At 40.5% G+C, this 12,976-nt stretch overlaps 1 long non-coding RNA gene across 1 annotated transcript in view; it reads right to left on the bottom strand.

The window, feature by feature from the left end:
• LOC145431932 (uncharacterized) overlaps nucleotides 1-12,976 on the bottom strand; it is a 45,502-nt gene that overhangs the window by 15,531 nt on the left and 16,995 nt on the right. The window lies entirely within an intron of this gene.

Here is a 12,976-nt window from a genome sequence, read left to right as displayed (position 1 = left end):
TCTGAGTCAATGACCCCGTCAGGACTCGCAGAGAGCCATGGCTCCTGGATGCTGATAACACTACCCATGTGAAGGATGTTCATACCCTGTTCTTTCAGCTGATGACAAGCTTTAACTTCATTTTCTTTACCATAGTTTGTTTCATAATTCCCACGAAAGGAAGGGTACATGTGCTCAGATAAAAATTTGTCATTTTTTGTGGTGGCACGTACTGGAACTTTTTTAGCAGAGCTTGCTGTAAGTCTGATTTTCCTGCAGTTGTGCCACAAATCAGATGCACTTTGCTCTTTTGTTTCTTCTTGTAATTGTTCTGCTTGCTCTTCAGAAACTTGAATGTATGCCTGGTAGAATGCCCTGCATGGATTACAGCTTAGTTTGTAACTGTGTGCTTGGTGTGGCTGAAAAAATTGCTCATCAACTTTACTGTTGCGGTGAGGACCTGCAGATGGCGAGGCATTGTAACACTTTCCAATTAATGTGTTCTTGAGGAGGAAAAGTGGCTTCACTGGTGCTTTGCTAACACTGTCAATAAAGTCTTGATGTGTAAGGTGATATGGTGTGTTAGGGAGAGATTGTGTCACTGCAGTCCGGGAGTTCACATCGTACTGCTGCTCTGCCCTGTGATGTCTGAAGTTTATCTGGCTTAGACGTTTAGGTTCAAGGTTCTTTGCTGTCCCTGCATTCCACCTGCGCTGCTCGTCTGTACACGCAAGCCCTGTCTTTCCACTGATCGCAGCACCTGTAACAAACATTAATAGTTTTTTCTCACTGTCAATACTCAAGATTTAACATAACGAGGAAGTTTACACTAACAAAAGCAGTACACGGTTGGTGTCCTGCACGTTATAGATATGACCCTGGGTCAATACACCTGAATCATATCCAAAACAGATATAAACACTGGCAAAGTCACCCATATTATCCATTTCATATTAATAGTCAGTTACTTTTTGATGCAGAAATATACATCCACAGTCTAATTTTTTTCAAAGTAGTGTGTGTGTACAAATATACATATATATAAACAAACATGTATTATACTACTCTGTGTCACTTCTTATAACTATAGTTTTTCTTGTCTTGTAAATTTGACCTTAATGTTCAGTCTTTTATTTTTTTTATATTTTATCTTCATGTGATTGTACAGCATACAGCCCACACAAAGTTAACGAGTGGCTTTCACATGTAAACAGTGCTCCACGTAATACTTGGCTAGATGGCAGTAGCGTGACTCCTTAATCACAGCCTTTGACCAGTCCAGTGTTTGTTTCAGTGATTTAAACATTGTGATATCCAGATAAGTGATATACCTTCCACAGAATAGCAGCCGCATGGCTACATGATCTCCCTAATCCGGCGATACAGGAACAGCCGACTGTCTCCACTACTCCACTTTCTCTTAGCATTGCCCATGCTAAGTGTTTCGCTTGATTAATACTCTGGCTCGGCTCTACAGCTGCTTTAAGAAAAATAAAGTCGCCTTGTTTGTTGAGCAGTACTTTATCAATTTTGTTGCTGTGCAGGTAATTATACGCCTCGGTGCTCTTGTAATTACGTAATTCCTCGCCATCAACGCCTTCGGAAAATACAAGGTAATTAATAATGTCGATGTAGCTAACATCGGGCCATAGTTTCATGTCATCTACCCACTCCGTGAGAAGTGACGGGTGAGGCACTGCAACTGAACTGTCCTCGCTGCTTTTTAAAACATCTTTACTGTGTATCCACCTTCGATGTGTTGCCATTTACTCCAGGTAAAACAAACTGCAGTGAGAGAAATCTTTATCAACAGTGAAGGTGTAACCCCGCAACTGTCAACAACAGCGCAAGCGGAAGTAAAAAACCGGCTTCCGCTATGAATCGGGGTAATGGCGCGAAATCAGAAATACTGTGGATAGAGCTTCGAAGTCTATGTGCACATTTAACCAAAACTACACGTTTAACAGATGCACTGGGCTGAGTGTTGTGCTTCTTGTTAGACTCCTAAAAATAATTTATTAATTAATTAATTTTTTTAAGAACCTAAAGTGTCAATTCTCATCAAATCAATTCTTCCCGTGTAGCAGCAGATGGCCTCTTAAGTAATTAATCGTGCTCCAATTCCTCCTATTGTCTTTTCTGCTACTTGAATACTGTAAAGTGATCGTCTGGTTCCAAAATGCTAAAAAATAAATGGTCAATCAGTTAATTGTTGCACTGTCCTTATTAGTTAACTTTTGTGCTTTATCTTTTTATTATAGATTGGACAGGCAAACGCAGGCAACCTCTTTCATCCATCAAGTGTTTGGCGGGTACCTAAGATCCAGAGGTAAGTCACTGTTTTTTAAGGTTTGATTTATTTTTCTTTTATTTGTCTTTTTATGTCTTACAGCTTGTGTGATACTCATAGCACTGATTTCTGTTTCTGTTAAACGTTTAAACTGCAAAGCTGTCTCAGATACATTTGACCCTTTTCTGGATATCACTCTGGAAATTAAGGTAATTGGACAACATTCAAAGTGACGTTGCTACTATGTATTCTCTGCATTATGGAGTGTGAGGTTTTTCCTCTCTCTCTCTGTTCATATAGACTGCTCCAAATGTCTCCAAAGCTCTGAAGCAGTTTGTCAAGCCACAACAGCTGGATGGCGAAAATGCTTACAAATGCACCAAGTAAGTCAAAGAGATGCCAAACCATGATGAATGTTTGTTTCCTTCAGGTGCAAAAAAATGGTAACGGCCTCAAAAAGATTCACAATCCATCGCAGCGCCAATGTGCTCACCCTCTCACTCAAACGTTTTGCAGACTTCAGTGGAGGCAAAATCACAAAGTCAAATGGCCAATAGTGTCTGCTTAAGTCATAAAGATACATGACAGATGCTTTGTTTTATTATAAAACAGGATATTTGCATGTAATGTTTGAAATTCTTTGTGTGGTGGTCATCAGGATGTGAAGTATTTGGAGCATCTGGATCTGCGGCCCTTCATGTCTCAGTCCCACGGGGAGCCCCAGCTCTACAGGCTGTATGCTGTGCTGGTTCACTCTGGATTGAGTTGTCATGCTGGACACTATTTCTGCTATATTAAGGTACTGGCTGTGCCCGAATCTGTTTGAATGCTGCTGTTGCTTAGTACAAACAAACACACACCATAAACAACACATTTAAGCAGAAAACTGAATGCAAACAGAGAAAAATACTTTGTATGCATTGAAAGAAAGAAAAAAAAAAAAAAGACCCCTATATAACCATAAGATTCTTCTTTTTAGCTCAAATTCAATTCAGAAACTGAATCTGCTGTGTCACATCTCTCTCATTCTGTCTCACAGGCCAGCAATTTGCAGTGGTTTCAGATGAATGACTCGTCCGTGTCAGTCAGTGACATTAGGACCGTTCTCAACCAGCAGGCATATGTCCTCTTCTACATCAAGTGAGTAAACATCGGTATTTTTAAACATTCTAGGCTTATTCCTTCAGTAGAACTTTTCCCATCATTATTTAATAATGTAGACATGTTTATTCCCACTTTTCTTGTAGAAAATGTATTATTATAACCTAATGTTATAATGTTGATGCTTTGTCATGGTTAATATTATATTATATTAATATTTCTTTTATTTATTTTGGCCACATCAGATCTCTGGCAGTAATCATGGCAGTTTGACGTCTACGGCTCCTGTTGCTAATGGAATAGGCAATGACCATAGCCAACCAAAGTAAGCCTAACACTGAACTAAAAAAAAAATTATTGCTCTGCTGTCCATTTTATGCATTTAAATTTTTAAGTTTAGAGGAGTGATCTTAAAACTGTGCAGACTTTCCTCTCTGCCAGTGTGACAAAGCATTGCTCATATTGCTTTTGTATTTTATTTTTCCAGCAAAGATGCCTCATCCCAGGCTAGTTCTTCTCAGAGCATTCATCCTGCTGCTAATGAAAGCCAGGATTTCTCCACTCCTGTCACAAGGGGTAAAACTCCATCTGAACCCCTGCCTCACTGTACAGAATCCTCCGCCGTTAGCGCTTCACCCTCAGCTACTGCTACAACTACCCCTTCTGTTGCAGCTAAAGAATCTGCTTCCGCTCATTCTTCTTCTGGGCAAGATGGCAACCCTGCAGCCTTACCCCCTCAGCCGGGCTGCTCTCAAAGCACCAGTGGGGCCTCTGCAGCTCGACAGAAAGTTAGCGTAAGCAAGGATGAAGCCAAGGATCTACCACAAGATAAATGTGTTGTAATAGTAATTTTACAATGTATGTTGAAGGGATATTACTGCCCTCTGTTGGTGTGTCTGTGCATTACACTCAAAAGGTGTTCGTTAAAAACATCAGGTTATGGGCCCAGAGGTCGCCAAGGGAAGCTGCTAACACGTTTCTTTTGGGAGTCATAAACAGAATTGTGGGATTCACAATGGAAGATAGACTGTTTATTGACAAGCTGAGCGGACCGGAGAATTGGGCAACGTGGAAATTTCAACTGAAGCACCTGTTGAAGGCAAAAGGACTGTGGGGTATGGTACAGGAGACGGAGCAGTTAGCTGCGGATGCTAATGCCCAAGCACGAGCTGAATTTGAACGGAAGAAAGAAAAGGCATTTTCAGTGCTGGTACTGAATGTAAGTACACCCCAATTGTACTTGATAACAAACTGTAAGACCCCCAAAGAAGCATGGGAGATGCTAAAAGCACAGTTTGAAAGAGATACTGTTGCTAACAAGCTATTTCTGAAGAAGTACTTCCGGTGTGAAATGAAGGAAGGAGAACATCTCAATGATCATTTAAAGAGGATGAAGTAGTGATGGGATTTCCGGCTCTTTTTAGAGATCCGGCTCTTTCGGTTCGGCTCACTAAAAAGAGCCGGCTCTTTCGGCTCCGAACCGGCTCTTCAGGTTGTTTTGTTGCTTTAATTAATTTATTATTAACAATAATATAAAATTATGCACAAAAGGAATTACTAACATAAAAACAAGTGGTTTTATTTATATATGTTTATATATAAATATATGCGGTGGCCCCTAGAGACAAAACACGTACAAACTCCAAAACACATTTCTAGCATGAACTGAACTTCCAAAGCCGAGCTACTAGATCACTTAAATTACACAATTGAAAGCATGTGTGTATTGTTTGTGTATTTATACACAGGCACTCATATATATATTCAAATAATTTAAAAAAAGTTCATTTACCTGTTATTACCACACACCAAATCCGGTCGTTGGTACTTGCTGGCTTGTGTAGCCACAAGATAACAAAGGCTCAACACTGCGCCCAGCATCCTGGAGCACTTCTGTTGTCTTTTGTACGTGTTTTGAGTTTTTAAATGCTTCTGAGTTTTTACGTGCTTCGGAGTTTGTACGTGTTTTTACGTGTTTTGGAGTTTTTACGTGTTTTGGAGTTTGTACGTGTTTTTACGTGTTTTGGAGTTTGTACATGCTTCAGAGTTCGTACGTGATTTGAAGTTTGTATGTGCTTTGTCTCTAGGGGCCACCGTAAATATACTTTTATTTATTCACTCCACATAAAATGTAATAAATAAATCATATAATACAAAAATCAACTATTCACATTTCAAGTTTTAACTATTTAAATTTTCAGCTTTTTCCTTTCACAAATTTAAAGTGAAAAGAACACAAAACACTGCAAACCACAACACAATTAAATATAAATTATAATATGAAAACTAAAAGAACATGCATATTCTCTGTCATATGGACCTGCATGAATAAACTTTCTCAATCCTTTATCATCTGCAACTGAAAATAGTTGTGGATGATTACTATACCTTTCTAATGTTGTTGTCCCTGCCTCTCTTTCTCTCTCTCTGGCTCTGTTCCTGTGCTACTGAGTGTAACTACCGCCCCTCCCCCCTCTGCCCAGCATAAAGCACAAGGCTCACGTGCAGAGTGAAGCGGGAAAAAAGTGCGAGCGAGAGGCTGAGAGAAAGAAAAAAAAAAAAAAACCCACGTGACGGCTCGCGATAAGGAGCCGGCTCGCGTCGTTCACGTCAAAGAGCCGGCTCTAAGAGCCATTTCGTTCGCGAACGACCCATCACTAGGATGAAGGAACTTACTGATCAGCTAGGGGCAATAGGTTCTGTAATTGAAGAGGAAGATCAAATTGTCACTAGGGCTGGGCAAAACGATTATTTTCCTAATCGATGAATCTAGCGATTAATTTTTCGATGCATCGATTAATCTAACGATTCATTTTTCAATCCGATTCGATTTCGATTCGATTAACGATTTTTTTCCCCATTATTTGACTTGTATAGCAATTTCACATTTATTAATTTATGTATATAAATGAAAAACACAAATCTATTCATTTGAAGACCTTTTAATAAAAAATAAAAAAATTGCAAAATAAAGTTGTAGAGGTCGTACAATCAATACAATAGAGATAGCATTTAACAAGAAATGAAATGTGCAAACATATATAAAATTAAGGAAAAGTTAACAAAACATTTCAAATAAATAGCAACAATGGTGTCTTTAAACAAACAAAATGTAATATTCACTTTGCTTTCTGCCAAAAAGTGCTCTTCCTTCACAAAACAAAATCCACAATAACATTGTACTACAATCTTCTGTTTTTAACAAAAAATTAAATGTTTTGCAAAACAAATATAACAAAGGAAATCATAGCAAAAAATTAATAATATACAAACAGCAGCAATGGCGTCTTTGAACAAATAATGAAATGACAAGTTTCCCCTAAGTAGGACTCTGTGACCAGACTTGTCCAAGCATCAGTGGTAAGGGAGATTTTGGATGTGGCTTTTTTTAGTTCATTCCTTAGTTTCTCCACTGAAGTTTCATACTTTCTCTCCATCATGCTTGTAAAATGACGCCTAGACGGCAGAGTGTAACCTGGTTGGAAAGTGGTCAGCATTTCTTTGAATCCCTCACCCACAGCAAGTGGTCTCTTGTCTTTTAAAATCATAGCTAAGACGCTCTCAGTAAGTACAGCCACCTCCTGGGGGGTGCATGGTGTACTTCTTCTCTGACAGTAGTCCTCCAGACTTTTCTGTTTATTCCTGAAATCATAAATCACACACAGCACACAGATGAATTCGAATAATTACAAAATAATTATATGGAAAGCATAATATCAAAATAATTTGATAAGGATCTGGTTGAGCTGGATGAATTAACGGGTAAAAACTAGCGTTAGTAAAAAAGTTGAAAACTTACGGTGGTTTGTCCTTTGCAGAAGCTGCTCCTGGATGCCGTCGTTTGAGGTGCTGGTGCATAGCCGTCGTGCTTTTATGATAGGCCATTTCCACCTCACAAAGCCGGCAAACGACTGAATCACTTCCTTTTCTGTTAAAATATCCCCATACTGTAGAACTGCGTGTTCGGGTGGAGTGATTTAAGTTGACTGCAACTGCCTCACTCATGATTCCGCTACTCGCTGCCGCCATGTCTTTTTTTGAAAGTGACGACGCATCGACGCAGATTTTTTTACGTCGACGTATTTTTTGCGTCGACGTAATCGATTACGTCGACGCGTTGTCCCAGCCCTAATTGTCACCCTTCTAGTGATGGGATTTCCGGCTCTTTTTAGAGATCCGGCTCTTTCGGTTCGGCTCACTAAAAAGAGCCGGCTCTTTCGGCTCCGAACCGGCTCTTCAGGCTGTTTTGTTGCTTTAATTAATTTATTATTAACAATAATATAAAATTATGCACAAAAGGAATTACTAACGTAAAAACAAGTGGTTTTATTTATATATGTTTATATATAAATATATGCGGTGGCCCCTAGAGACAAAACACGTACAAACTCCAAAACACATTTCTAGCATGAACTGAACTTCCAAAGCAGAGCTACTAGATCACTTAAATTACACAATTGAAAGCATGTGTGTATTGTTTGTGTATTTATACACAGGCACTCATATATATATTCAAATAATTTAAAAAAAAGTTCATTTACCTGTTATTACCACACACCAAATCCGGTCGTTGGTACTTGCTGGCTTGTGTAGCCACAAGATAACAAAGGCTCAACACTGCGCCCAGCATCCTGGAGCACTTCTGTTGTCTTTTGTACGTGTTTTGAGTTTTTATGTGCTTCTGAGTTTTTATATGCTTCTGAGTTTTTACGTGCTTCGGAGTTTGTACGTGTTTTTACATGTTTTGGAGTTTTTACGTGTTTTGGAGTTTGTACGTGTTTTTACGTGTTTTGGAGTTTGTACATGCTTCAGAGTTCGTATGTGATTTGAAGTTTGTATGTGCTTTGTCTCTAGGGGCCACCGTAAATATACTTTTATTTATTCACTCCACATAAAATGTAATAAATAAATCATATAATACAAAAATCAACTATTCACATTTCAAGTTTTAACTATTTAAATTTTCAGCTTTTTCCTTTCACAAATTTAAAGTGAAAAGAACACAAAACACTGCAAACCACAACACAATTAAATATAAATTATAATATGAAAACTAAAAGAACATGCATATTCTCTGTCATATGGACCTGCATGAATAAACTTTCTCAATCCTTTATCATCTGCAACCGAAAATAGTTGTGGATGATTACTATACCTTTCTAATGTTGTTGTCCCTGCCTCTCTTTCTCTCTCTCTGGCTCTGTTCCTGTGCTACTGAGTGTAACTACCGCCCCTCCCCCCTCTGCCCAGCGTAAAGCACAAGGCCCGCGTGCAGAGTGAAGTGGGAAAAAAGTGCGAGAGAGAGGCTGAGAGAAAGGAAAAAAAAAAAAAAAAACCCACGTGACGGCTCGCGATAAGGAGCCGGCTCGCGTCGTTCACGTCAAAGAACCGGCTCTAAGAGCCATTTCATTCGCGAACGACCCATCACTACACCCTTCTAGGTAGTTTGCCACCCAGCTATGCAACTGTTGTTACTGCTTTGGAGACAAAGATGGACAGTCTGACACTACAGTTTGTTCAACAAGCCTTGATAAATGAGGAACAAAAGCGAGTGCTTACTGACAACACCACTGTGTCCAGTAGTGTATCAGCGATGTCATCTCAGATGCATAGAAATGAACAGAGTGGATCAAAAACAGTGGGAGCAAACAGCTCCGACTCATGGAGATGTTACAAATATGGGAAGGAAGGACATATCAAGCGTGATTGTCCAAGCATTAAAAAGAAATACAAGGCCCACAAGGCTAAAAGCGTGGTGTATAAGGACAAAGAGGACGCATTTGAGGGAGCTTTTGTTGTAAATGAGTCATGTAAAAGTGATGCACAACAAGAAGAATGGTTAATTGATTCAGGAGTGTCAAAACACATGACATGGAATAAAGAAGCTCTACAGAACTACCAAGAGTTTTCAGAACCACAAACAGTAAAACTCAGTGATGGCAGAGTAGTTGAGGCTTTAGGTCTGGGCAACATAACAATGAAAATGTCATTCAGAGTTAGTAATGGAAAAGATGCCACAATGTATGATGTGCTGTATGTTCCCAAGTTATCAATGAACCTTTTCTCAGTGGGAGCTGCTGCCAAGAAGGGAAACACAGTGAATTTCAAAAGGACTCATTGCTACATAAGAGGAAAGAATGGAGCTCTCCATAGAATGGGAACACAAAGATCTGACGGCTTGTATCAGCTGGATATTGAGGGAAACTGCACAACCTGTCATGGAGCGTCAACTGCTTCAGTTCCAGCAAGTATGTGGCATCAGCGCCTAGGTCACACTACAAATCTGAAAAGAGTAAAAAACTTGGTAAAAGGAGTTAGCCTTACAAATGAAGAGGAGGACATTTTTTGTGAAGCTTGTGTTGAGGGCAAATTATCAAGAAAACCTTACAAATCAGTGGGAGAAATACGAACAAAACGCAAGTTGCAATTAGTGCATAGTGACGTTTGTGGTCGTTTTCAAACTGAGTCACTACCCAGATAGCAAGGAGACATTGAACAGATGTTGATTTTCCATCTGAACCATCAGAATCGTCAGGATTGAAATATCAACACAAAACCAATGTTGAAACAACATTGAAAACGTATTCTACGCTAGATTCGACACAGCGAACACCATGAGACCGGACAGTGTGCGCACTGCGGATGACGTCAGTGTGCACACTGTGTCTGAGGAGGATGTGCGGAAGTGCTTCAGGAAGGTGAACGCGCGCAAAGCTACTGGTCCGGACGGGATTCCCGGCCGCGTCCTCAAGTCATGCGCGGCTCAGCTGGCTGGAGTGTTCACACACATCTTCAACCTTTCCCTCTCTCTGTCTGTAGTCCCAGCCTGCTTCAAAATGGCCACCATCGTCCCTGTACCCAAATCCTCCACCATCTCCTCATTGAACGACTGGCGACCTGTAGCCCTGACCCCCATCGTGAGCAAATGCTTCGAGAAGCTGGTCAGGGACTTCATCTGCTCTGCACTACCAGACTCACTGGACCCTCTACAGTTCGCATACCGCCACAACAGGTCCACTGATGATGCCATAGCCCTGACACTACATACTGCCCTGTCACACCGGCAGAAGAGAGACACGTATGTGAGAATGCTGTTTGTAGATTACAGCTCAGCATTCAACACCATTGTTCCCTCGAAGCTGGACAGGAAACTGCTGGATCTAGGACTGAGCAGCTCCCTCTGCAGCTGGATCCTTAGCTTCCTGTCTGACAGACGCCAGGTGGTCAGACTGGGCAGCATCACCTCATCCCCCATCACACTGAACACTGGTGCTCCACAGGGGTGTGTACTGAGCCCTCTCCTGTACTCACTCTACACCTACGACTGCACAGCCACTAGCAACTCCAACATCATTGTGAAGTTTGCGGACGACACTACAGTTGTGGGTCTTATCACCAATGGTGATGAGACGGCTTACAGGGAGGAGGTCAGCGCCCTGACCCACTGGTGTCAAGACAACCATCTCACCCTCAACGTCGCAAAGACAAAGGAGCTTCCGGTTCCTTGGAGTACATCTGGCTGAGGATCTTACGTGGTCAGTACACATAAACAAAACAGTGAAGAAGGCGCAGCAGCGCCTCTTCTTTCTCAGGAGACTGAAAAGATTCGGCATGAGCCCCCGCATCCTCAGGACCTTCTATCACTGTGCCATTGAGAGCATCCTCACTGGATGCATCACCACCTGGTATGGCAACAGCACCGCCTACAACTGCAAAGCTCTCCAGCGAGTAGTGCGGTGCTCTGAACGGATAATTGGAGGTGAGCTTCCCTCCCTCCAAGACATCTACAGGAAGCGCTGCCTGAGGAAAGCGGGGAGGATCATCAAGGACTCCAGTCACCCCAGCCATAAACTGTTCAGACTGCTTCCATCAGGAAGGAGGTTCTGCAGCATCCGGTCCCGTACCAGCAGACTGAGAGACAGCTTTTTCCACCAGGCCATCAGACTGCTGAACACTTCATAGACACCTCAGCTTCACTACTGGAACTTCAACATTATGCACTACATACTGTATATAAATGCCACTTGTTTTGCACAATATCCAACTACAAACCTCTGTATATTTTATATATATATATTTTTTTTTTACTATTTAATTTGTAAAAATGTGTATACACACACACACACACACACACACACACACACACACACACACGTAGGAAAATATTTAGTATACACATCCAGAAATGCATACACTATTATATATTGTACATATATTTATTAGTTTCAGATTAGCCATTCTTGTATTTTGCTCGTTTGTGTTGTTGTGTTTGCACATCTCTGTTGCTTGTGGGGCTCGCACACAAGAATTTCACTCGCATGTGCTGTGCCAGTGTGCCTGCACATGTGATGTGACAATAAAAGTGATTTGATTTGATTTGATTTGAAATACTGATGAAACCTGACACTGACATTGAAATAACATTGATTCACTGTTGTTCTGTCATCGTTGATTGTTGATCAAGTTATAGTTGACAAGGTGACAACAATCACGTTGAAAAATCATCAATTTATGGTTGAGCGGGAAATTAAAACTGCTACCACTTGGACTATTCCGCAGCACCCCTATCACATTGGTACGTCCCTCCAGGTAACCATTGTCTTGTACAGTAGAGCGGGACATTAGATTTACTCTCAGCGGAATTGACCGGAGAAGGCATCAGTTCATGCACTGCACTGGCCTGCACCACGATTAGTATAAGGTAAGAATGAATGACTTTTGTTCTATTCGTTATTTCCATGGTTGCATTTGAATAACAGTAAAAAAAAAAAAAAAACAACTTGTTAATGTAAAGTTTCGGATAAAATGTGGGAGCCCGAAATTTTGTCTACTTTCATCTTACAATCCGGCAACAAATAAATTGCACTGCAAACAAAGTCTATCAACAAAGAAAACATTTTCGTTTCATACTTTTCCGTTATATTCCCTTACAAAGCTAGCTTTAACGCTTCGAGGGTTCCTTTGTTCTTGCCGTCGCCTCGGCGCTTGACCCAGACTTTCGCTCTGTAGTTGCTTTTTAGCATAGTACTACAAAAAATTGTAAATCTGTGATATATGATTGATAAACGTAAAAGTAACTGTATAAATGTGTTCAATGACTTTGTTACTTTTAATGATTGGAGAGCACCCACTTCGATTCGCACTCAATTCAAACTCTACGCTGCACGCTCACCTACCTTGCGTTTGCACCTTTTGTCCACACGTAAACTGCGTTTTCATCAACTGAAAACAGATTTTTTAAAGACGCCTGCCAGGGCGGATATTTTCGAAAACTCCGTTTTAGCATTTACATGTGGACAAAGGAAGACGGAGAAAACGCAGCGTCAAAGGTGTGCGCCTATTTTGATGCCACACTGTGCGCCAAGTTTTTGTCTCGGTGCCATGAATTCCTACAATGGCAGACTTAGACAAAATACTGTTAATTTTATTATCTTCAGTGTTTAAATGCTTACATATACACACGCAGTTGTATGTTTAAAAAAAAAAAAAGTTTGTTTTATCGGGTTTGCTTGTAATTGTTGCCTATATACATTTTAAGCTATTATTTATTATTTAGTTCAATCAATAGATCAAGTTTTGTAGTGACTATGAAATATATTGTAATTA

The sequence above is a fragment of the Astatotilapia calliptera genome, chromosome 11 (genome assembly GCF_964374335.1).
Source record: "Astatotilapia calliptera chromosome 11, fAstCal68.1, whole genome shotgun sequence".
Taxonomy (NCBI): Eukaryota; Metazoa; Chordata; class Actinopteri; order Cichliformes; family Cichlidae; genus Astatotilapia; species Astatotilapia calliptera.
Note: the sequence above shows the minus strand (reverse complement) of the source record. Positions and strands in the feature narration are given on the sequence as shown.